This window comes from Cupressus sempervirens, chromosome 3 (genome assembly GCF_028749045.1).
Source record: "Cupressus sempervirens isolate cs-2001-9-10 chromosome 3, ASM2874904v1, whole genome shotgun sequence".
NCBI classification, from domain to species: domain Eukaryota; kingdom Viridiplantae; phylum Streptophyta; class Pinopsida; order Cupressales; family Cupressaceae; genus Cupressus; species Cupressus sempervirens.
Genome location: NC_143120.1, coordinates 39,877,059 through 39,903,524, shown reverse-complemented (window position 1 = coordinate 39,903,524; position 26,466 = coordinate 39,877,059). Strand labels below are relative to the sequence as shown.

At 34.6% G+C, this 26,466-nt stretch overlaps 2 pseudogenes across 2 annotated transcripts; both read right to left on the bottom strand.

Annotated features, from left to right (window-relative positions):
• Window positions 1–8,634: 8,634 nt before the first annotated feature.
• LOC149564687 (protein EDS1-like) lies at window positions 8,635–14,232 on the bottom strand (annotated as a pseudogene). The gene is made up of 4 exons (XR_016361890.1): window positions 14,162–14,232; window positions 13,743–14,064; window positions 9,678–10,490; window positions 8,635–9,568 (listed from the first exon to the last, which is right to left on the bottom strand). The product of XR_016361890.1 is annotated as a protein EDS1-like (transcript).
• A 6,435-nt stretch (window positions 14,233–20,667) lies between these two features.
• Window positions 20,668–26,266, bottom strand: LOC149564686 (protein EDS1-like; annotated as a pseudogene). Its single transcript, XR_016361889.1, has 4 exons — window positions 26,179–26,266; window positions 25,760–26,081; window positions 21,703–22,515; window positions 20,668–21,593 (listed from the first exon to the last, which is right to left on the bottom strand). The product of XR_016361889.1 is annotated as a protein EDS1-like (transcript).
• Between the last annotated feature and the right edge of the window lie 200 nt (window positions 26,267–26,466).

Sequence of the window (26,466 nt, the reverse complement as noted above, 5' to 3'; positions counted from 1 at the left end):
ACCACCAGTAAGAAGTATAAGTCATAGTATGGATATGATTCTTGAGACTAGATTGCTGAATAAAGCACCATATAGATTGACACCTACTAAGAATAAAGAACTTAACAAACAAGTGTAGGAGTTATTGCAGATAGATTTGATCAAAGAAATCTTGAGTCCATGTGTTGTACCTATTGTATTGGTACCTACAAAGAATGGATAATGAATAATGTGTATTGATTCTAGAGTTATTAACAAGATAATAGTGAAATATATGTTTCCTATGCCGATGATGGATGATATAATGGATTGTTTGAGTGGAGCAAAGTATTTTACCAAGATTAATTTGAAGAGTGGCTATTATCAATTCAGAATTAGAGAAGGTGATGAATGGAAGACTTCTTTCAAGACAAAAGATGGTTTGTATAAGTGGTTCGTTATGCCTTTTGGTTTGACTAATGCACCTAGTACTTTCACGAGGTTAATGAATGAGGTCGTAAAGAGATTTTTGAGAAAGTTTGTGATTTTTTATTTGGATGATATTCTGATATTCAGTAAGATTAAGTGTAAGAATTTGATATAGCTTTGATACCATGTAAGAATTTGGTATAACTCTGATACCATGTAAGAATTGTTGTTAGGGAAAAATCACCCAAGACCAAGAAGCTCAACAACTAGCATAAAATAGACCAACAGAGTATGATCAGAACAACAATATGATTTTCAATTGATTGCATAGTACACTAGAGGTGCTTGTATATAAAGGCCTCTATGATGCATCTAGAATGCCTAGAAGTTAGCAACATGATAAGTCTTACAACTAGGCACATGTCCACTAGGTATGGGTTATCCTCCATTAAGCACAAGAGTTAGTGCGATGATGAGAGGATAAGCCTACAAAGGTGTAGCATGTACAATTATGTTGTAGACAACATGTGCTAGAATAATAGTGCGAACAACTGTGTTGTCTACATGATGACTCAATTTTTTATGCAAATTCCAGTGTTGTAGACACCATGTGCTAAAATAGAGTTGCATGATCTTGTGTTGTCAACACAACAACTCATATGCGCATACTCTAAGGTGTCTAACCTAATAAATAATAAAATACTGCATATATCCTAAGTAAACTTAAGTAAAGTGTAAATAATAATTATTTACACTAATACGAAGGAATATCATTTTGAGCATATTAGGAAAGTAATACAGAGGTTAAAAGAGGAGAAGTTGTTGATTAATTTGAAAAATTCGTCCTTTGTGTAAGAGGAGATTGTGTATTTGGGATTTGTGATTTTAGATGATGGTTTGAGAATGGATCCTAAGAAGGTTAAAACAATTCTGAAGTGGCCTACACTTGAGAATTTGGCGAGGTAAGATCATTTCATGTTTGGCTAGTTTCTATAGAAAGTTTATAAATAATTTTAGTTATGTTTGTCATGCTATGACTAAGACTATGACATGAGATAAAAAGGATTTCAAGTGGACACAGGGATCTGATAAGAGTTTTGAGACTTTGAAATAAAATGTTGTTGTGTTGCCTATATTGGCTCTACTTGATTTCAATAAGGTATTTCAAGTTGAATGTGATGCAAGTGGTATTGCAATAAGAGTCGTGTTAAGTCAAGAAGGTAAACCTGTTGATTTCTTTAGTGAGAAGTTGAATGACGCTAAAAGGAAATATTATGTGTATGATTAAGAGTTTTATGCTATTGTTCAAGCTTTGAAGAAGTGGAGACATTATTTGATTCCTAAGAAGTTTTTGATGTATATAATCATAAAGCTTTAAAATATTTGGGAAGTCAACATAAGTTGAATTAGAGACATATGAAGAGGGTTGGATGTTTGCAGAGTTTCACATTTGTGATAAAGCATAAAAGTGGAGTTACTAGCCAAGTTGAAGATGCATTGAACAAAATACATTATTTGTTGACTGAGATGAAGGTTGAAGTTCTTGATTTTGATGAAATGGAGGAGTTATATGATACTAGCCCTAATTTTTCTAAGGTGTGAAGAGAGTGTAGAGCACCAAATCTATCAGATCAACCAAGCAAGTATGCTCAATATTTCATTCAATAAGGTATGTTGTTCAAAGGAATTCAATTGTGTATACCAAGAACTTCTATGAGAGTTAATTTGATTAAGGAAAATCATTGTGGTGGATTGGTTGTGCATTTTGGGATTGATAAGACATTGAGTTTTCATAAAGATAAGTATTGGTCATAGATGTATAAGGATGTTCAAAAGTTTGTAAAGAGTTGTGAAATTTGTCAAGTTTCAAAAGGAGTAAGTCAGAATATTGGATTGTATACACCTATATTTTATGTTCCTGAGAAATCTTTAAGTGACATTAGTATGGATTTTGTCCCTGGATTACCTAAGACAACAAGAGGGTATGATTCCATATTCATTATTGTGGATAACTTTTCTAAAATGGAACATTTCATACCATGTAAGAAGACATAAGATGTTATGCATGTTGTTGATATATTATTCAAAGAGATTGTTAGATTGCATGGATTACCAAGAAGTATTATTTTTTATCAAGATAGCAAGTTTGTTGGTTATTTCTTGAGAACTTTGAGGAAGAAGATGGATACTGAGTTGAAGTTTAGTTCTACATTCCATCCACAAATAGATGGACACAAAGGTTGTGAATAGAAGCTTGGGTAATTTGTCGAGATGTTTAGTTGGAGATAAGCCAAGTAATTGGGATATGGTATTGGCACAAGATGAGTTTGCATAAAATAATTTTGTGAATAGGAAAAATGGAAAAAAAATAAAAAATAAAATATTTTGAGATTGATACTAGAATGCAACCTAGAGTACATCAGATTCGAGAGATGTTGTTAGTGAGAAGAAGAGAAGTGTTGATGGGGAAATATTTGCTAATTTTATGAAGTATTTTTATAAGGAAGTGAAATTGAAGTTGGAACAAAGAAATTAGAAATATAAGGAGAATGTTGATAAGTCTAGGAGACATCATATTTTTTAAGTTGGTGACAAGGTAATGGTTCATTTGAAGAAAGGTAGATTTCCTATTGAAACATACAAGTTGACAATAAAGAAGTTTGGACCTTGTAAGACCTTGAGGAAGTTTGACAATGGTAATACTTATGAAGTTGAGTTGCCTGATGACATAGATATATCTCCTCTATTCAATGTTGTTGATTTTCATAAGTATCATGAGACATATGATGACGTTGTTGTACCAAATGATTATCCTAAGAAGCAAATTGAAGAGGTTGAACAAATATTGGATCAAAGAGTTGGTAAGAGCACAAAAGGAAAAGATGACTATGAATATTTGGTGAAGTGGAACAACATACCAGTGGAAGATGCTACATGGATTTCTCAATCCGAGTTGGCTTCATCTTAGGTTGTGACACTTGCATTATTCAAGAGAATCATTTCTTTCAACCGTGGTTGTCTGATGCAGGAGAGCATCTTTGATTGCCCTACTATCTTGCTCATCTTTTTTCATTCTACTTGTTAGTGTTGAGTTCTAGTGGTTGTCAAACTACAGTTCCTTTTGAGTTCTAGTGGTTGTCAAGCTACAGTTCCTTTTGAGTTTTAGTGGTTGTCAAGCTACTGTTCCTTTTGAGTTCTAGTGGTTATCAAGCTGTAGTTCCTACTCAATTTAGTGTTGACCAAATTGTTCAGTATTGGTCGAGTTGCTCAATGTTTGCTGAGTGCTTTGGTGGTCAAGCGTTCCTTCATGTGTCGAGTGAACCTAATGTTTATTAATGCTCAATTCCTTCTTTGACCAAGTTTTTCTATGATTGGTTCTTAGTTTGAGTTGACATATGTATTTAATTTAGGTTATAGATTTAATGTAGGATCTTGTCTTGGGATGTGTGTAGACCATTTTGAGGTCAGCCTTCTATTACGTATGGATCTAGAATCTTTTGTAAGCTATTTTGGCAAGTATAAATAGGGGTGTCTAGGCTTAGGTTAGAAGAGGGGAGTGAGTCTGGATAAAGTGTGAAGTCATGCGAGCTAGAAGAGTTAGAATGAAGGATACGTGAAAAAAAACTCTAAGTCTATAATTTTGTAAATCCTTTTGGCTTAATCCAGAAGGCCTCACAATCGAGCATGTATGCAGAAAATTTGATGAATTAGTAAATTATTTGTTGTTCCTTCTATCCTTGGTGTTGTTCTCTGCATTGTTTGTTTTTGTTGTGTTTACTCGGCGAGGTGGTTGGATAGTTAGGTGTGCCTCTTGCCCTGTCTTTTTAATTTCCTCCTTGTGTCACTATCAATGCTTCATACAACCACTAAAATTATAGAACATAGGAGGCAATTAATCCATGTCACAAATCTCGAAGGGGATTCTAACATGAAGAGGATTCTTAGATATCTAAGAGTCACTTCAGATGTTGTTATCTTTTATAGTTGGAATAGTCTTCAAGTAGATGGGTTTTTAGATGCAAATTTTGGTGGAGATAGAGATAGGAGAAATTCCACTATAGTTTTTGCTCTCTCTTTAGTTGGAGGTTTTATTAGTTGGGTTTATGAGTTGCAAGCAATAGTGTCATTCTCAATAACTAAAGTTGAATACATGGAAGCAACATAGGCTAGCAAGGAAATAATCTAGATTCATAGTCTTTTGGGTACGTTACAAGTAACACAAGACAACAATGAAATAGTCAAAGTGTTATTCACTTATCACATAGCTCAACTTATCATTCTAGAATAGAGAATATTGAAATTTAATATCATTTTGTTTGTGAACTTGTAGGAGGAGGACATATACTTTTGGCCAAAATTCACATTGATGTTACCCCTACAGATATTATGATGAAGGCTTTAGGTAGAGAGAAATTCATTTGGTGCATAACTTCTCTTGGTTTGCAAATTACTTGATAATATGTAACATTGCCAATGGTCTTTCAATAGAGAAATTTCACAAGTTTGTATTTTGACTTCAAGTGGGAGAGTGTTGGAATGTGAAGTCATAATAGATAACCACTAGTTGTGGTTGAGTCATCATATGAGGTTGAATCATCACAAATTACTACTATAGTTAGAAAGTTTGTATGAGTTGAATTACTATAAATAGTTAATCATTTTGGTGGCTTGCCAAATATAGTAATTTTGACAAGTGTTTTACATTTATTTGTATGAGTCATATATACTAAATTAATAATTGGTCTATAATTTAGACTCTACAACTCGGTATGCCACTAGAAGCAATGATTGTTCACATGTTTCGAACATTATTGTAAATGTGAAAATTCCTAAGAAATCAAATTGAGAGACATTTGCCCATGGTTTTTTACTGGTATATCTTACTACCCTGCACTTTCTTATCCTGATGATGGATCATGTAGTGTGATCCGAAACGTTGATGAAATAAACAAACACAATCTAATCCAGAAAACTCAGTACTTTACAAATGGATTGTGGAAATCTGTTACTGTTAATTGGTATAATTTAACCTATTTTTTCCACAAAATTTTGTGTTATGTGTGTCTTCTCTTCTTTGTACTTTTCTACATGTTAATTTTCATCATAGGTTTTCCTTTGCACACTAAGATTTGACAAGGTCCAATTCTCAAATCCCCCCCATGTCTAATCCATGAGCATCCAAGTTGTAAGAGCAATCTTGCATCATCCAAAAATATTGTCTAGTTTTTCAATAAGGACCACCTTTAGGTAGGATTTCTATTTTTAGAAAGTTATTCATTTGATTATTAATTATTCCAATTGCTTCCTTGGAGGTTAAGGTTTCATGATAAGATCAAGTCTCATATTGAAGATATTAAGATTTCTATTTTGACAAGATATCACAAAAACTTTGAACTAAGTTTTGAAGGCCTTAAAGACTTTGAAAGGGATCAAAAATTTCTTAGATAGTAATTTTCAATCTAAAGGCTCAAAGAAGTTTGAGAGTTTTCCAATAATTTGTTATAATAAACAATTAAGTGCATGGTTCACAAGATATGGTTTTTGCAAATGCTTCTACTTTAGGAGAAAAAATAAAACCCCTTCAAAAAAATCCAATGAGTGTCGAAACTTGTTTGGGGAATATTCTCAACATATTCCAATGTAGGAGAAAATAATATAAAATTGGTCAACCTCAAATAAGGGGGGTTACAAATTTTGAAAACATTCTAGGTTGGTTAATACTTCCCAACATAAAGAAGAAAAATAGGATTTACTAAAGGAGTTTTAAAGGTGCATATGGTGGATCTAACCTGCAAATTATTGTAATGAAACAACCTATGTGGTTGTAGAATGTTATATTATGAATTTTGTAATGTCGTTTCATTGAAGTTAATAGGAAGGCAAGTGTTTATCTTCTTGCTATTGCTTTGTTCTTTCCATTTTCTATTTGTTTCCCTACTATGGTATGTGTGTTTGTATGTTAGTAAAGGGATTTCTCTTCATCAAAAAATTTCCTTCCTTATCTAAATTTGGGCCCAACATCCTCTTTGTAAAGAAATGTTTTTGGTCAAGCTATGCATCACTCCTAAACTAAATCTATAAATGATAGTGATTTTCATGTCCAACTCATCAACTTTGTCCTTTAATTTTCCAAAGTCTTTAGTTGACATCTTGTAGTTATTATAGGTCTTAGGTTGTGTAGCTTTACAAGTCCTAGTTCCATTATCTTCTTCCTCTAACAATACATCCTTAGTTAAGTCAATGGGTCCCAACCTTAGACTATTAGAGACATGGGTGGGTGAGTTTGCAATCTCATAGCCCTCAATCTTCATAGCACCACACTTGTCCATCTCCTCTTTCTGACTCTTATCTTTGTTATCATCACTCTTTTGGCCACCAATCTCGTTTGAGCAAGATTCCACAACCTATTTGTACTCCTTTACCAATAGAGTGAGTAACAATCCTATATAAGTGCTTAGGGGTGCCCACTTCCCCATGGCTTCTTCTTCAGACCCTACCTCCCTAGTCAGAATATGTGATCTCTTTGCAAACAAGATGTAAAATACTAAAGATATTTAAGCTCTAAAATGGAACTCTAATGTTGTAATTAAGGATGGGTAGGGTTGATGAAAAACATATTAGGCTAAATTGTATAAAATGTATTTTGGTGAAGCACATTGTTGTAAAGAAAAATGATATATCTAAAACAAAGATGTAATCATAGAATGTTATAAATCCAAAAACTCCAAGGTAATTATATAGCATTAAGAAGAAGGTTGAGATGTGTAGAGTTAGACAATTTTATCAAAATAAAAAAGGAAGTAAAAATTTATAATGGGTTTAACCTAGGCTAATTAAATAGATGCAACTGAACAAGCACACACATCATATTATTTAGATACATTGAGAGTAAGTAGTTGGATAATGTGATTTAGAAATTGAACAAGATGGAGACATTGTTACTTATCTTAATTAATGAATAATCTTAAATTGATGTAACTAAGAATTCTTATGTCAAACTTTAGATGTAGTACCTCTATAGCAATAAGTTAGATATGATTTTTCGTTGAATTTTTTTCCATGTTGAAGGATATGCTTGTGGCAATGAGATCAATTATGAAATCATTGATTTGTATTTGTGCTCTAAACGTATCTTGACAATTAGTATTGTTTTTCTCTTGAACTTGACATGTAACCATTTTCTTTGCATTGCCTAAATATGTGGAGATTGGTGGCATTTATATGTATATTAAAATATTATTATTATTATTAGTATTATGTTACAACAAACTTTTTCTTACATCCAAAAATTGGACAATATCAAGAAATAGTAGGTAGCAACTAAGTATACCCAATTTTTAATGCACGTAGTCAAAGTTCAAGCTCTTGATTACTTTAGTGGTCTAGAATGCTTGATAAGAAGATGCATATGATGATTAAAATAGATGCATTGAACGTTTTTAAATATAGCACATTGCATCACATTGTTTCAAATGTGTGTTTAGTCTACTCAAAATAGAAGGATAAAGATGGCAGACAACCAAATTTGAATTTGAAAAATAAATTGGAAAGACACAAGTTGACAGCCAACAATTAAATGATGTTAGTTTTATAGACAATTGAGATTAATAAGTGAATGAGACATATGTATAAGTGTGTGAATTGATAGGGTAGAAGGAAACATGTAATAACATATGTACATAAGGTAATCGATTCAAATTAGGGATATAGGAACATACGTGTCAATGAATTTTAAAAATCAGAAAAATAGTCTAATTTTACTCACCATTATATTACTTATGATCATATCTATTTATTAAAATATTATATTATTTTTTTATCAACTACACATACACTTGCACATATACTTAATGTTATAATTGAACCATAATTAGAATTATTCAATAGTTTTTTTATTATAAAGTCTATATCAACTAAACTATTAAACAATTACATATGATCATGCTCTGCAACAAAGGGTATCCCTTATATTCTTTAGTTGTATCGCTCAGCTTAAACATCACACATTAAGTTTTGATTCTTAGGCGAAAAATGTTAAATCAGTAAAATTGACTAACTTTTTTCAAAGTAATTTTTTCCTTAATGCATAATGTTTAAAGGTAGCCCTTTTACACTTTTATATTGCAAATGAATCTGTCAACATATTGTTTAGCATTATATATATTTAAATCCTTGAGGTTAAACTTTAGATACATATTGTTGGGATCTAAGCTAACGAGCATTCTAGATAAGCCAACACCCTCGAGCTATTCAACTGTAGTTCCTTTGTGAACTATACTCTCTCAAATATTAAATTTGTCTGCCAAAGCATTTACACTGCTAAAAATACATTAAACGTCTTAGGACTAGACACTCTAACAGTCATATAGATATATTTACCATGTCCATGTACCCCTATTCATGTTAGGTTGTGTGCTACAGATATATCTGAGACTCCAGCCTGCAATCTATATTAAATATACAACTTATCAATCATTGTCTATGTTCCTGCTCCATTATAACGTATCCAAAGAAATTTCTTCCACCAGTTCATGAATGTAGAATCATGAAAAACAGCATCTTTGGAAAGCTTGCACTGTTCATTCCATTCAATTGTTCAATATGTTGGCATCATTGGAACCATCGGCAGTTGAGGAGAAAGCTTCTTCATCACGAGCCCAAGAGCACGGATCCCGTTCTTGGGTTCGTTGCTTTGGTTGCATTCCCCCTTTTTCTCCCTGTCCTCCAACCATTTCTGAAGAAGCTTATGGCGTCTAGGTCTGCCACTATCAATATAATGCCCTGAATCTTTATGCTTGCCAAGGCGATAATAATGTGCTATGTCAAGAGGCTCGACAAGCAATCTGTATTCAGTCCCTGCATTCACCCACTTCACTTGACTGGGGAGATCATTTGGCAATTCTTCTTTCTCCACTAGTTCGGTTATTCTGTCCCAAAAAGCAGCAAGCTTTAACCTGTTTTTGTTTGCCTTCATATCATTCTCTGTTTTGTGACTCTTGAAGGATTTATAGTAATCAGTCAAGCCGTCCTGTGGTTCAACTTCACACCTTGTTTTGTACCATTCCAGTTCAGCCATGCAGTCCTGAATCTCGTCCAGCTTTATATTTTGTTGCTCCATGTTTGTGCTCAATTTATTCTTCTTGTCTTCAATAGCTTTTAGTCCAAGCCAAGCTTGAACATTCTGTTAAAACAGGGGAAAATAAATGTAATTAACTTTTATCATAACTCTTATCCTTTGAGGAAACTTAAAAAACAGAAACAATGTTACAGAATTAAAGTTCTTGTTTTACCTGATTACCAATCCCCATTGCTTCCAACTGTAAGTCAATTCTAACATCAGCTGCCGAGGATCTCTCAGACTTCACAGTCTTTGAACATGATGCTGTCAGACCTGAACTTTTGGCAATGTGTTTTATTGTTTTCTCGTAATCAGTGTGCTCCATGATGCAAGCCCCAAATAGCTTACTGTTTTCAAGAGCAAAATACAACATATGCAGTGAGGTCTCTGGGTTTTCTATACAGCAGACAGTACCACTGGTGGAGCAGAAGACATAATAACCAAATGGCCTCTAAGGACTCCTCTTTATCAGCTCTCTCGCAGCACCTCCTACCAAATTAGCAGGCCCCACAACAAGAGATGTAGTCTCATGTGTTACTACTTGACATGCATCACGGATTACCTGCCTTATAAACTCCTGAGAATCCTCTTTTGACAGTGGATGGCTTCCATCCTGAAGTGGCTTCTGATTTTCTTGCTTGTTCTGATTCTTCATGGAGTCGTACCAGTAGGGCAGCAGCTCCTCCAGGGCTTTGGAGACTGGTGCTGATTTGAATGGCGAGAAGCAAATTCTGGGGACAATGTCATGCCTTGAAACTATGTGACAGAAGTTGGGAGACCACTTTTCTCTTTCAATTGCCTTGGAAAATACCTTGTCTCCCACTAATGGACACCCAAATGTGATGCACAGTGAGGAGACTTGAGGGTTCTTCCCGAGTGCCCACAGTGTCGCCAGGGATGCTATTGCTCCACCAAAGGAATGGCCTGTGAAGATTATAGTCTTCTTCTCATTGTTACCATTCTGAGCTTTATGAGCTTCGAGAACCTGCAAGGTTATGCTTTGTTGGGATGATAAACAACAACAGAAAAACAATCAAAGTAGATGAAAAGATTAGTGCTCAGAAGTTTGTTTTAGAATGTATGGCCACACTCAATGTTGTAGTCTCTCTTAAGCAGACCTTTCACACCAAAACACCGATTTGGGATTTTGGTTTATTGAACCCCTTTTCAGTGAGAAGTATTCAGCAAATTAGAAAACTAGAAGAAATCAAAACTTATTTTGTCCATGAAGTAAAGGATAACTAAGCTCGATAACTACAAGAGATTGACAGTTTTGGAATTTAGGGCTTTTCAAGCGGCTGGAGTTTAATTCAAGTTAAGTATATTTCCAGCAGGATTCATGTCAACTCCATTCCACACGTCTCTGTAATATGTGGGACCGAACCTTTCTTTCATGTTCTTCTTTTTCATTTCATGTGGCAGGAAACCCATTTGTGTTCTTTGAGAATGCTTATCGAAAAGAGTATATCATAAGAGTCTATGTGAGAAAGCTACAAGAACATGTTTAGGAAAGGTTTGCAATGATCTATTGGCCTGTGTATGCAATTTATTTGCAGAGATGCACTCCAAAACCATATTCATGCATAATGAATATGTCTCCAGTGTTGGAAATAGAAAGAGGTCAAACGTGATACAATCGATGGTACAAGATGTGATGGACTAGTTATTATAAAAATATATAAAGACTAGATGTCATATGTTGCTTTTACAATTGTCTTTGTTAAGAGTTTCTGAGGGAAAAATCTCAGACCAAAGTATGAGGAAACTAATATGAATGTTTAAGAGGAAAGTTTAGGAAATCTAATGGGTTTCATATATTATGGTGTGCATTTATGTTGGACTGGTCAGTTTCTTTATATCTATAAATGTGTTGTTGCTATGACAATTGTCTTTGTTGGATATTTGTAAAAAGTTCTATTCTGTAAAAAAGAGTTTTTAGGGAAAAATCAGACTAAAGATTGAGAAGATTAATATGTATGTTAAAGAAGAAACTTCAGAAAATCTAGGTTTCATATTCTATGTTGTGTGCATTCATGTTGGACAGGTCAGTTTCTAAAGGTGTTATTAAATTATTCTTTATTTTTATTTTCAAGTATAGAATAGTTTAACAAGTTCATTTTGAGTTTATAATATCTGAATGATTCTAATGATAGGATGGTAAGAAGACAATTATTGATAGACTATATATTTATGTCTAGATTTTTCACTTGAAAAAATAGTTATATAATTAAAAGAATATTGAGAACTAGCAATAGAAACAATGCAAAGAAGATGAAGGTAAAGGAGAAGGGAGGGAGAAGAGGGAGAGAAAGGAAAGAGGCAGAAAGATTGAAAGGAAGAAGAAGATAGTTAAAGGAGGAGTAAGAGAGATGGTTAAAGGTAAAATAAGTCAAACATACGGAAGGAGGGAATGTGAAGAAAAAATAAAAGTGAAGATGCCGAGTGAGTGAAAGGAAGGGGAAGAGAGTTAGGGAGGGAGAGAGCAAGAGAGATGGTTAAAGGAAAAAGAAGACAGAGGTAGGAAAGGTGGAAGGGAGAAAGAGGGAGAGAAAGGTGTGGGGAAGGAGAGGAAAGGAAGAGGAAGAGAGTGAGGGAGGAAGACAAGAAGAGAAATGATTGAACGAAAAATAAGACGGGGGTAGGGAAAGAGGGAGGCATAAAAAGGGAGACAAAGAGGAGAGACAAAGAGAGGAAATAAAGAGGAAGAGAGGTAGGCATCAAGAGATGAAGAGAGATGGTTAAAGGAAGATCAGAAAAAAGTAGGGAAGGAGGGAAGGAGAGAAAGGGGAGAGGTAGAGAGAGGAAAGGAAGAGAAAGAGAGCTATAAAAGGAAAGAGGAAGAGAGAGTCAAAAGAAAAGGAAGACAATGGTAAGAAAGCAAGGAGGGAGAAAGGGGGAGAGGGAGAGAGACAAAGAGGGAAACAAAGAGAGTTAGGGAGGGAAACGGGAAGAGATGGTTAAAGGAAAAAGAAGACGAAGGAAGGGAAGGAGGGAGGGAGAAAGAAGAAGAGAAAGGGGAGAGGTAGAGAGAATAAAGGAAGAGAAAGAGAGTTAGACAAGGAGAGAGGAAGAGAGGTGGTTGAAAGAAAAAGAAGATGAAGTTAGGGAAAGAGGGATGGAGAAAGAGAAAGAGAGAAAGGGGAGAGGGAGAGAGTTAGGGAGGGAGAGACAAAAAAGAGAGGAAGAGAGTTAGAAAGGGAGAGTGAAAATTAGATGGTTAAAGGAAAAAGAAGACAAAGGTACAAAAGGTTGGTGGGAGAGAGAAAAGTTAAGAAAGAGGAGAGGCATAGAGAGGAAAGGAAGAAGAAGAGAGTTAGGGAGGGAGAGAGGAAGATAGATGGTTAATGGAAATAAAAGATAGTGGTAGGGAAGGAAAGAGGGAGAGAAATGGGATAGGTAGATGGAGGAAGGAAAGATGAAGGGATTTAGGGAGGAGGAGAGGTGGTGAAATGAAAAGGAAGATGGAGGTAGGGAAGGAGGGAGGGAGAAAGATCAAGAGAAAGGAGATAGGGGGGGGGGGGGGGGGAGAGGTAAGGGATAAAAAAAGAGTCATAAAGAGAAAGAAAGAGGATGGTTAAAGGAAAAAATAAGATAAATGTAGAGAAGGATGGAGGGAGAAAGAGGGAAAGAGAGGGGAGAGGCAACGTGGGAGAGCTCATTTAATATGTATTTGCATAAAATAATTCTAGAATTTGACATTAATTTTAATGAAGGAGAATACAATCTTAGGTCTCATGTTATGACTTTTTGCTCCAATCCATGTTTTTTTAAATGATAGAGAGTAAATGAGAGAGAAATGTGAAAATAAAATATTTCTGTTACACAAAAAAGTGAAAAAAAATATAGTTATACAGAAATCTTCAATGATATAATTTGTTCAAAATAATTATATAAATGTTATGAATATTTTATAGATTAATATTTATTTTACACAAAAAAATAATGATTATTAAACATTAACACTTAATAAAATTTAAACAGAAAATAATTAACTACTTTGTATTTAAAATCTAAATTTTCATTTTTATAATTTTCACAAATAGAAATATAATCTACAAAATAAACTATAAAGCAACACCTCAAAGAGAATTATTAAAAAATGAAATAAAACTATTAAAATGTCCACTAATAATGACTACTAAACAAGATCATAATGAAGATCCTTATTTTCATTAACACAATTTCTCCCACATGTTAGCAAGAATGATATTTACAAATTTGCCATAATAATACTAACCTTATTCTTGAGGTTGGATGATCGCAATATGGAAAGAAATCTGTCTAAAAAAGCTTTTCGTACCACAGCTGGCTTTGGGTTTTCTGAATCACCATCTCGCAGACACTCAAATTCTCCATTATTATAATCACTGATGTTGCATTCATCAAAGTCCGTGTCTGTCATATACTCTCTTGAAGTTTGGGAGCCACTGAACGCAATTATCCAAACGTTTTTATATTCAACTTTATAGAAATCTCTGTAGTTGTAAGCGTTTTGGCATGCTTCCATGGCTTCCAAAATGAGACGGGTGCCCACCAAATAGGTGATGTTCACTTCAGCCCTGTGAACAAAAGCCATTGCAAATTGAAACAAAATTAAACCTCCCAATAAAATACAACAACAATAATGATAATCATAGTTTCATTTAATTTTCTTACTTGGAATTGGAAATCTTTGAGGTATCCATTTGATCTGCAATTAAGTTGAGTTGCCTGCACTTCCTCTGTTCTCAACTGCAATTGTATGCTTGTTTCATTAACATGCATTGGCATTTATACTGTTAATTATTATCAATTTCTTCTATCTTCGAAGGAAATCAATTTGGTGAAGGAATTTAATATTCTTTCTTAACCATTGCACACTTCAATATTCTATGCTTGATCATGGAAAATCATTTAAAAGAATTCTTTACTTTACGTTTCTATTTCTATTTCTATTTTTTTGTTTAATTAAAGATGTTAAATAAATTTGGAGACTTCCAACTTTTTTGTGTGGTGGAAGTTTATATATTTTTGAAAGTTAAAAAAAGTTAAATATCTATATTTGATTATAAAAAACTAAAAAATAATCATAAAACATGTTTAGCTTTCAAAGTTAGTAAAGACAATTCTTTTCTTTATTGGGTCTGGTTGAAGTAAAGGATAAACAAACATCTATATTTGATTGTATTGGAAAATAAATAATAGAACATGTTAAGCTTTTAAAGTTGGAAAAGACAATACTTTTCTTTATTAGACTTATTGAAGTAAAGGATGTACAACATGGTTAAAATAGAAAAGTATGGAAGATAGTTACCTTCACATTCTTTAATATTACATGTGAATTCCACTTAGTTAATTAATTCTAAACATCACCATGGACGATTATTTAATTGATCTTACTAATTCCATCATGTTCTCTTATCAATTAATCAACTAGTTCTTAAGTAGATCCGCATGTATTTAACTTAACTAGTTACATTTTAACTATTACCAACACTTCACAATAAATCTATTTTAACTCTTAACAACACCATAATAAATAAGTGATTTGTCACTATTAATTATTTATTCAATTCTTAACTAAATCAATACACATAATTAATTAAATATATAAACAATGAATCAATTATCTTTGTTAGGATTATATGTTGTATAGAGTTGTATATAACATTAGACAAGCCTTATGTTTCAAAAATATTCATGAAAACTCTCTAAGCACGAATTCACCATTGGAAGTTCAGCCACAGGTGTAGATCCATGATTTTTAGAGCAAAAAGGCATATTCGCTTATACATTTCAAGTTGAGTACTTCATCATTCATTTCACTTTTAGTCTAGACCTATTTTCATATCTTAATTAGGTTAATTGCATATATTTAGCACCTAGATCTATCTTACTCTTCTCATTTAATCAATTGGTTCAATTTCACATTTACATTTACACATCTTTAATCAAATTAACATTACATAAAAGAGGACTTGTGTGCATGTTTCCTTGATGCAATTTGGGTTTAGCATTGACATCCCTTGAGTTTTGCTAATCTAACTTGGATTATATTGAGAGTTGTGTTTGGAAGCCCCTATTTCTCTTGTATTTTAAATTTTAGTGTAAAAGTGGTTAGTTAAAGAAATTATTTCACATAATTTATATTACTAAAATCATTGGTCTCCATTTCACCACTAAAAACTTACATTTGCACTTTTAACAATCTTCTTTGGCCTTAAATTATAACATTTGTAACCCTTACTTTTAGTAGAATATCCAAGAAATATACCTTCATCACTTCTAAGATCAAACTTCCATATTTTATCATCTCTTTTGATATAACATTTGCTTCCAAAAATTATGAAAGATTTAATAGTAGATGTATGACCAAACCAAAGTTCACAAGGTAACATGTTCCTTTTCTAATCTAAACTCTGTTCATGGTGTATATGGCTTCTCTCAAATGCACATATGTCACTTACCCTCAAGTAACATTTCTCTTATTGCCTCACAAACTGTCCTATTTCTTCTATCTACTATTTCATTATGTTGTGGTGTTTTAGGGGTTGAAGTTTGTCCGTGAATTCTATTATCCTCACAATATGTGTTGAACTAATTAGATGTTAATTATGTATCTTTTTCTGATGCCTGGTGCAAGGAAAAAGAATTCCCAAAGGAGATGTCCTAGCCCCCAACAATTAACCAAACGACAGAAACACAATACAAGATACAAGATCTGATACCAAACTCAATCCTTTATTTATAAAAAAGAACTGATTACATGTAGTGTGTTGAGTTGTAAAGCCTTCCCACTTATGAAAGAGTACAAAGAAAGTAATAGTTCTACAAGATCCCTCAAGATCCAACCTAAACCCTAGCTAATCCAAATCTGTAACATAACAACATTCTAGTTGAAACCTCCAATGAGATCTAAACTTGTGCTCGCAAGCCTACAAGTCATCTCCTTGTTCCCCAAGCCATAGCTACTAGCTCTACCAACAAAATTCACCCTATCAGCTATTCCATCTTCTTCATGTTGGATCATAATGATTGAAGACTTCACAAGACCTTATACTTATACCCAACTAAGCCACAGGTTGACCTAGAGTTACAAAATAATTAAACCCTTACATTGAATACATATTTGAGCCACAAGTCAATGTACAACAAAAATTAAATACAAAATGTCTTAGTCGGCTTACAACACCCATTAAATGCACCTAGGTTAAAGATCCAAGGCCTAAATAAGTTCATACATCCCACGATGGATCCACATCATGATCACACACATTAAATATGCCAAGTTGATCGATCCAATCCACAAGAACTCCATTCAATGTGCCACACTATCGAGCATCTGCAAAAACCACAAGCATCGTCAAGCTCACACAAGCACTACCAAGTTCCACGGGTGCCGAACAACCAACACACATCGATCACTACAATGAATACCGAGAAACATAGTATAAGCCAAGAAATGTAGTAGAAGTCTAGTTCCCTTAGTTTCGGAGCACCTTTAATGACCACGCTCCTTCAATGATCAACCTCATTGGTCAATACTGCATCCAAAACTACCCAATAACAACTAAGTTCTCCAACTCCAAGATGAGAACCATTCCAGAATATAGGATTGCTGACTACCCTAGGATGCTCTTGCATCAGACACCCTAGGTATGAAAAGATGTTCTTAACAACTCAAAGAACATCTTATGGGATTCAATGCATAAATCTTGAAATGGTTCTTCGCATACATATCCTCCAAGTTATCACCTTTCACACTCTTCCCTTAATTCCACTTATGTCAATCCTTTCTAGCAACACTCACATGGTTTCTCTAATTATACACATCCTTTCTCACTGTAGCACATGTTTATTTTCTATATTGATCTTTAACCCTCTCAGAATCCTTCATCTCAACTCGGCTCCCAAAGCTCAGGTTCCTGCTACTGAGTTCTTCATTTTGCAAATGAATTAGTGAAAACTTCCTACCAACTTTCTTGATTGTAAATATATTCTTAACACAATCATGCATAGCCCTGCAATCATACTGCCAAGGTCTACCAAGTAATATGTGACAACTAATCATGTCCACAATATCACACAACACTTAATCCTTATACTTCCCAATATGAGAATCAACAAGACACTAGTTGCTCCCTTACTTCCAAAGCATGTTCATCTTGTAACCAACCAATCCTATAAGGACAAGGATGTCTCACTCTCTTCAAACCAAGTTTCTAAACCATTTCCTTAGCAACAAGGTTATCAATACTACCCCCATCCACAATCACATTGCAAATTTTACCATTAGACTTACAACGAGTTCTAAACAAATTACTCCTTTGATAAGGTTCCAAAATTCTTTTACCAAATAGTACTTGTCAGGCTAGTAAGCTCTCCCCTTCCCTTTTGGGTTCATTGACTGAGCCTTTAGCCTCATTCACAATAGCATCTCTTCCATCACCAGTCTTTTGTGAATATTCATAAGCTCTATATCCTTCTTCACCACAACAGAAACAATTACGTTTAAAGGAAACCTTACCCATCCTCTTCCTTGGGTCAATGGGTTTTGGTTCATCTTCTACACTCTGTTTAACCTTTTTCGAGTTATCTTGCTTCTCCTTTGAACTACCTTGATTTCTTCTTTTTAACTTATCTTCTTCCTTTAGAGCATATTGATAAACATGCTCAATCGAATATTAAATCTCAAACCATTAATGTACTAAGCCACCTTCTCCTTAGAAAGTTCTATGCCCAGGCCGAGTTGTTAACTTGTAGAACTCCTTAGTATAATCCTTCATAGACAAATCCTTCTGCTTCGAATTTTGTAATCTCTTATACAACTCAAGTTCATAATTAGTAGGAATGAACTTAGCCTTCAATTTAGTCACCATCAATCTCCATCTAGTGATTTTTGTTTCACCTTCTTCATCTATCCCTTTGTAATTTTTTCCACTATAAAGAAGCATGTCCTTTCAACTTAGTTTGTGCCAACCTCACTCTGACTAGATCACTAATATCCTCTAACTCAAAGTAGTCTTCCAATTCACCAATCCAATCAATCAAGTCTTCAAGATTTAAAGTACCTGAGAAATTAGAAATATTAATCTAATGTTTCAACTTCAATTAAGATCCAAACCCATCCAATCAACCATCCCTATCTTCCATACGTCTCTTTATTCGATCAGTTATGTCTTCACCACTAGATCCAACAATTTCAAAGTCGTCAAGAGCTTCCTCATATCCATCCTCACAACCCACATTCCTAAGTACACCATAAATATCTCTCATGATATCATTCTTCATCAACTATAGCTCTTATCTAAAATCTGATCTCACCTTCTCTGAAATCATGATCTCTACAGCGTCACAGAGATCATAAATTTCCCTAGGGTCCAATCTTCTTGAGGAATCTTCCAAGATCTTCGTAAACCCAAAGAAGCAAATCCACAAGATCAACCAAATCCAACCTTCAACTCCACAAAGTCAACTAGGCTTTGATACTACTTGATGTAGTGCAAGGTGGGAGAATCCCCAAAGTAGATGTTCTAGCCCCCAAAAAATTAACCACACAACAGAAACACAACACAAGATACAATATCTGATACCAAACGCAATCCCTTATTCCTAAAAAAAATTGATTACATGCAATGTGCTAGGATGCAAGGCCTTCTCGATTATGAGCAAATACAAAGCAATAATAGTTCTACAAGATCCCTTGAGATCCAACCCAAACCCTAGCTAGTTGAGATCTATAACACAACAACACTTTGGTAAAAACCTCCAACGAGATCTAAACTTATGCTCGCAGGCCATCAAGTAATCTCCTCATTCCCCAAGCTGCAACTACTGGCTCTACTAACAAACTTCTCTCTCTCATCTACTCCATCTTCTCCATGTTGGATAATAATGATCCAAGACTCCACAAGACCCTCTACTTATACCCAACTAAGCCACAAGTTGGCCTAGAAAGTTACAATTAAATAAACCCTTACATTAAATACATGTATTTGAGCCACAAGTCATCCTGCAACAGATACTAAATACAAAATTCCTTAGTCATCTTACAACACCCATTAAATGTACCTAGGATAAAGAACCAAGGCCCAAATAAGTACATACATCCCCACAACCGATCCACATCGTGATCACACACATTGAATACACCAAGTCATTTGATCCAATCCACAAGAACTCCATTTGATGTGCCACGCTACCGAGAATCAACAAAAATGACAAGCATTGTCAAGCTCCCACAAGCATTGCCAAGTTCCACAGGTGCCAAACAACCAACACACATTGATCAATATAGTGAATATTGAGAAACATAGTATAAGCCAAACAATGCAGTATATGCCTACCTCCCTGAGTAGCCTACTACCTTTAGCGACTGAGCTCCTTCAGTGACCAAACTCCTCAGTCAATACCGCACTAATAATGACCGCATTCTCCAAAGTTCCAAGATCAAAACCACTCTAGCATGTAGGATTTCCAACTACCCTAGGATTCTCCTACATCAGTCTTAGACCTTAAACATTTTATCTTTAATTCATTATCAAATTTTATTTTAAGGATCTTGTCAAATGCTAAATATTTCTCTCTTAAGAGAGTAACACACATCATTCTACTAAAATCATTAATGAAATGAATAAAAAACCCCTCAACATACGTGTCAATGAATTTTAAAAATCAGAAAAATAGTCTAATTTTACTCACCATTATATTACTTATGATCATATCTATTTATTAAAATATTATATTATTTTTTTATCAACTACGCATACACTTGCACATATACTTAATGTTATAATTGAACCATAATTAGAATTATTCAATAGTTTTTTAATTATAAAGTCTATATCAACTAAACTATTAAACAATTACATATGATCATGCTCTGCAACAAAGGGTATCTCTTATATTCTTTAGTTGTATTGCTCAGCTTAAACATCACACATTAAGTTTTGATTCCTAGACGAAAAGTGTTAAATCACTAAAATTGACTAACTTTTTTCAAACTTAATTTTTTCCTTAATGCATAATGTTTAAAGGTAGCCCTTTTACACTTTTATATTGCAAATGAATCTATCAGCATATTGTTTAGCATTATATATATTTAAATCCTTGGGGTTAAACTTTAGATACATATTGTTGGGATCTAGCTAACGAGCATTCTAGATAAGCCAACACCCTCGAGCTATTCAACTGTAGTTCCTTTGTGAACTATACTCTCTCAAATATTAAATTTATCTGCCAAAGCATTTACACTGCTAAAAATACATTAAACGTCTTAGGACTAGACACTCTAAGAGTCATATAGATATATTTACCATATCCATGTACCCCTATTCATGTTAGCTTGTGTGCTACAGATAAATCTGAGACTCCAGCCTGCAATCTATATTAAATATACAACTTATCAATCATTGTCTATGTTCCTGCTCCATTATAACGTATCCAAAGAAATTTCTTCCACCAGTTCATGAATGTAGAATCATGGAAAACAGCATCTTTGGAAAGCTTGCACTGTTCATTCCATTCAGTTGTTCAATATGTTGGCATCATTGGAACCATCGGCAGTTGAGGAGAAAGCTTCTTCATCACGAGCCCAAGAGCATGGATCCCGTTCTTGGGTTCGTTGCATTGGTTGCATTCCCCCTTTTTTCTCCCTGTCCTCCAACCATTTCTGAAGAAGCTTATGGCGTCTAGGTCTACCATTATCAATATAATGCCCTGAATCTTTATGCTTGCCAAGGCGATAATAATGTGCTATGTCAAGAGGCTCAACAAGCAATCTGTATTCAGTCCCTGCATTCACCCACTTCACTTGACTGGGGAGATCATTAGGCAATTCTTCTTTCTCCACTAGTTCGGTTATTCTGTCCCAAAAAGCAGCAAGCTTTAACCTGTTTTTGTTTGCCTTCATATCATTCTCTGTTTTGTGACTCTTGAAGGAATTATAGTAACCAGTCAAGCCATCAACTTCACACCTTGTTTTGTACCATTCCAGTTCAGCCATGCAGTCCTGAATCTCGTCCAGCTTTATATTTTGTTGCTCCATGTTTGTGCTCAATTTATTCTTCTTGTCTTCAATAGCTTTTAGTCCAAGCCAAGCTTGAACATTCTGTTAAAACAGGGGAAAATAAATGTAATTAACTTTTATCATAACTCTTATCCCTTGAGGAAACTTAAAAAACAGAAACAATGTTACAGAATTAAAGTTCTTGTTTTACCTGATTACAAATCCCCATTGCTTCCAACTGTAAGTCAATTCTAACATCAGCTGCCGAGGATCTCTCAGACTTCACAGTCTTTGAACATGATGCTGTCAGACCTGAACTTTTGGCAATGTGTTTTATTGTTTTCTCGTACTCAATGTGATCCATGATGCAAGTCCCAAATAGCTTGCTGTTTTCAAGAGCAAAATACAACATATGCAGTGAGGTCTCTGGGTTTTCTATACAGCAGACAGTACCACTGGTGGAGCAGAAGACATAATAACCAAATGGCCTATAAGGACTCCTCTTTATCAGCTCTCTCGCAGCACCTCCTACCAAATTAGCAGGCCCCACAACAAGAGATGTAGTCTCATGTGTTACTACTTGACATGCATCACGGATTACCTGCTTTATAAACTCCTGATAATTCTCTTTTGACGGTGGATGGCTTCCATCCTGAAGTGGCTTCTGATTTTCTTGCTTGTTCTGATTCTTCATGGTGTCGTACCAGTAGGGCAGCAGCTCCTCCAGGGCTTTGGAGACTGGTGCTGATTTGAATGGCGAGAAGCAAATTCTGGGGACAATGTCATGCCTTGAAACTATGTGACAGAAGTTGGGAGACCACTTTTCTCTTTCAATTGCCTTGGAAAATACCTTGTCTCCCACTAATGGACACCCAAATGTGATGCACAGTGAGGAGACTTGAGGGTTCTTCCCGAGTGCCCACAGTGTCGCCAGGGATGCTATTGCTCCACCAAAGGAATGGCCTGTGAAGATTATAGTCTTCTTCTCATTGTTACCATTCTGAGCTTTATGAGCTTCGAGAACCTGCAAGGTTATGCTTTGTTGGGATGATAAACAACAACAGAAAAACAATCAAAGTAGATGAAAAGATTAGTGCTCAGAAGTTTGTTTTAGAATGTATGGCCACACTCAATGTTGTAGTCTCTCTTAAGCAGACCTTTCACACCAAAACACCGATTTGGGATTTTGGTTTATTGAACCCCTTTTCAGAGAGAAGTATTCAGCAAATTAGAAAACTAGAAGAAATCAAAACTTATTTTGTCCATGAAGTAAAGGATAACTAAGCTCGATAACTACAAGAGATTGACAGTTTTGGAATTTAGGGCTTTTCAAGCGGCTGGAGTTTAATTCAAGTTAAGTATATTTCCAGCAGGATTCATGTCAACTCCATTCCACACGTCTCTGTAATATGTGGGACAGCAACTTTCTTTCATGTTCTTCTTTTTCATTTCATGTGGCAGGAAACCCATTTGTGTTCTTTGAGAATGCTTATCGAAAAGAGTATATCATAAGAGTCTGTGTGAGAAAGCTACAAGAACATGTTTAGGAAAGGTTTGCAATGATCTATTGGCCTATGTATGCAATTTATTTGCAGAGATGCACTCCAAAACCATATTCATACATAATGAATATGTCTCCAGTGTTGGAAATAGAAAGAGGTCAAACGTGATAAAAACGATGGTACAAGATGTGATGTACTAGTTATTATAAAAATATATAAAGACTAGATGTCATATGTTGCTTTTACAATTGTCTTTGTTAAGAGTTTCTGAGGGAAAAATCTCAGACCAAAGTATGAGGAAACTAATATGAATGTTTAAGAGGAAAGTTTAGGAAATCTAATGGGTTTCATATATTATGGTGTGCATTTATGTTAGACTGGTCAATTTCTTTATATCTATAAATGTGTTGTTGCTATGACAATTGTCTTTGTTGGATATTTGTAAAGTTCTATTCTGGAAAAACGAGTTTTTAGGGAAAAATCAGACTAAAGGTTGAGAAGATTAATATGTATGTTAAAGAAGAAGCTTTAGAAAATCTAGTAGGTTTCATATTCTATGTTGTATGCATTCATGTTAGACAGGTCAGTTTCTAAAGGTGTTATTAAATTATTCTTTATTTTTATTTTCAAGTATAGAATAGTTTAACAAGTTCATTTTCAGTTTATAATATCTGAATGATTCTAATGATAGGATGGTAAGAAGACAATTATTGATAGACTATATATTTATGTCTAGATTTTTCACTTGAAAAAATAGTTATATAATTAAAAGAATATTGAGAACTAGCAATAGAAACAATGAAAAGAAGATGAAGGTAAAGGAGAAGGGAGGGAGAAGAGGGAGAGAAAGGAAAGAGGCAGAAAGATTGAAAGGAAGAAGAAGAGAGTTAAAGGAGGAGTAAGAGAGATGGTGAAAGGTAAAATAAGTCAAACATAAGGAGGGAGGGAATGTGAAGAAAAAATAAAAGTGAAGATGCCGAGTGAGTGAAAGGAAGGGGAAGAGAGTTAGGGAGGGAGAGAGCAAGAGAGATGGTTAAAGGAAAAAGAAGACAGAGGTAGGAAAGGTGGAAGGGAGAAAGAGGGAGAGAAAGGTGTGGGGAAGGAGAGGAAAGGAAGAGGAAGAGAGTGAGGGAGGAAGACAAGAAGAGAAATGATTGAATGAAAAATAAGACCGGGGTAGGGAAAGAGGGAGGCATAAAAAGGGAGACAAATAGGAGAGACAAAGAGAGGAAATAAAGAGGAAGAGAGGTAGGCATCAAGAGATGAAGAGAGATGGTTAAAGGAAGATAAGACAAAAGTAGGGAAGGAGGGAGGGAGAGAAAGGGGAGAGGTAGAGAGAGGAAAGGAAGAGAAAGAGAGCTATAAAAGGAAAGAGGAAGAGAGAGTCAAAAGAAAAGGAAGACAATGGTAAGAAAGCAAGGAGGGAGAAAGGGGGAGAGGGAGAGAGACAAAGAGGGAAACAGAGAGAGTTAGGGAGGGAAACGGGAAGAGATGGTTAAAGGAAAAAGAAGACGAAGGAAGGGAAGGAGGGAGGGAGAAAGAAGGAGAGAAAGGGGAGAGGTAGAGAGAATAAAGGAAGAGAAAGAGAGTTAGACAAGGAGAGAGGAAGAGAGGTGGTTAAAAGAAAAAGAAGATGAAGGTAGGGAAAGAGGGATGGAGAAAGAGAAAGAGAGAAAGGGGAGAGGGAGGGAGTTAGGGAGGGATAGACGAAAAAAAGAGGAAGAGAGTTAGAAAGGGAGAGTGAAAAATAGATGGTTAAAGGAAAAAGAAGACAAAGGTACAAAAGGTTGGCGGGAGAGAGAAAAGTTAAGAAAGAGGAGAGGCATAGAGAGGAAAGGAAGAAGAAGAGAGTTAGGGAGGGAGAGAGGAAGATAGATGGTTAATGGAAATAAAAGATGGTGGTAGGGAAGGAAAGAGGGAGAGAAATGGGATAGGTAGATGGAGGAAGGAAAGATGAAGGGATTTAGGGAGGAGGAGAGGCGGTGAAATGAAAAGGAAGATGGAGGTAGGGAAGGAGGGAGGGAGAAAGATCAAGAGAAAGGAGAGAGGGGGGGAGAGAGGTGAGGGATAAAAAGAGAGTTATAAAGAGAAAGAAAGAGGATGGTTAAAGGAAAAAATAAGATAAATGTAGAGAAGGATGGAGGGAGAAAGAGGGAAAGAGAGGGGAGAGGCAACGTGGGAGAGCTCATTTAATATGTATTTGCATAAAATAATTCTAGAATTTGACATTAATTTTAATGAAGGAGAATACAATCTTAGGTCTCATGTTATGACTTTTTGCTCCAATCCATGTTTTTTTAAATGATAGAGAGTAAATGAGAGAGAAATGTGAAAATAAAATATTTCTGTTACACAAAAAAGTGAAAAAAAATATAGTTATACAAAAATCTCCAATGATATAATTTGTTCAAAATAATTATATAAATGTTATGAATATTTTATAGATTAATATTCATTTTACAAAAAAAATTATGATTATTAAACATTACCACTTAATAAAATTTAAACAGAAAATAATTAACTACTTTGTATCTAAAATTTAAATTTTCATTTTTATAATTTTCACAAATAGAAATATAATCTACAAAATAAACTATAAAGCAACACCTCAAAGAGAATTATTAAAAAATGAAATAAAACTATTAAAATGTCCACTAATAATGACTACTAAACAAGATCATAATGAAGATCCTTGTTTTCATTAACACAATTTCTCCCACATTTTAGCAAGAATGATATTTACAAATTTGCCATAATAATACTAACCTTATTCTTGAGGTTGGATGATCGCAATATGCAAAGAAATTTGTCTAAAAAAGCTTTTCGTACCACAGCTAGCTTTGGGTTTTCTGAATCACCGTCTTGCAGACACTCAAATTCTCCATTATTATAATCACTGATGTTGCATTCATCAAAGTCCGTGTCTGTCATATACTCTCTTGAATTTTGGGAGCCACTGAATGCAATTATCCAAACGTTTTTATATTCAACTTTATAGAAATCTCTGTACTTGTAAGCGTTTTGGCATGCTTCCCAAGCTTCCAAAATGAGACGGCTGCCCACCAAATAGGTGATGTTCACTTCAGCCCTGTGAACAAAAGCCATTGCAAATTGGAACAAAATTAAACCTCCCAATAAAATACAACAACAATAATGATAATTATAGTTTCATTTAATTTTCTTACTTGGAATTGGAAATCTTTGAGGTATCCATTTGATCTGGAATTAAGTTGAGTTGCATGCACTTCCTCTGTTCTCAACTGCAATTGTACTGCTGTTTCATTAACATGCATTGGCATTTATACTATTAATTATTATCAATTTCTTCTATGTTTGAAGGAAATCAATTTGGTGAAGGAATTTAATATTCTTTCTTAACCATTGCACACTTCAATATTCTATGCTTGATCATGGAAAATCATTTAAAAGAATTCTTTACTTTACGTTTCTATTTCTATATATTCTTTCTTAAC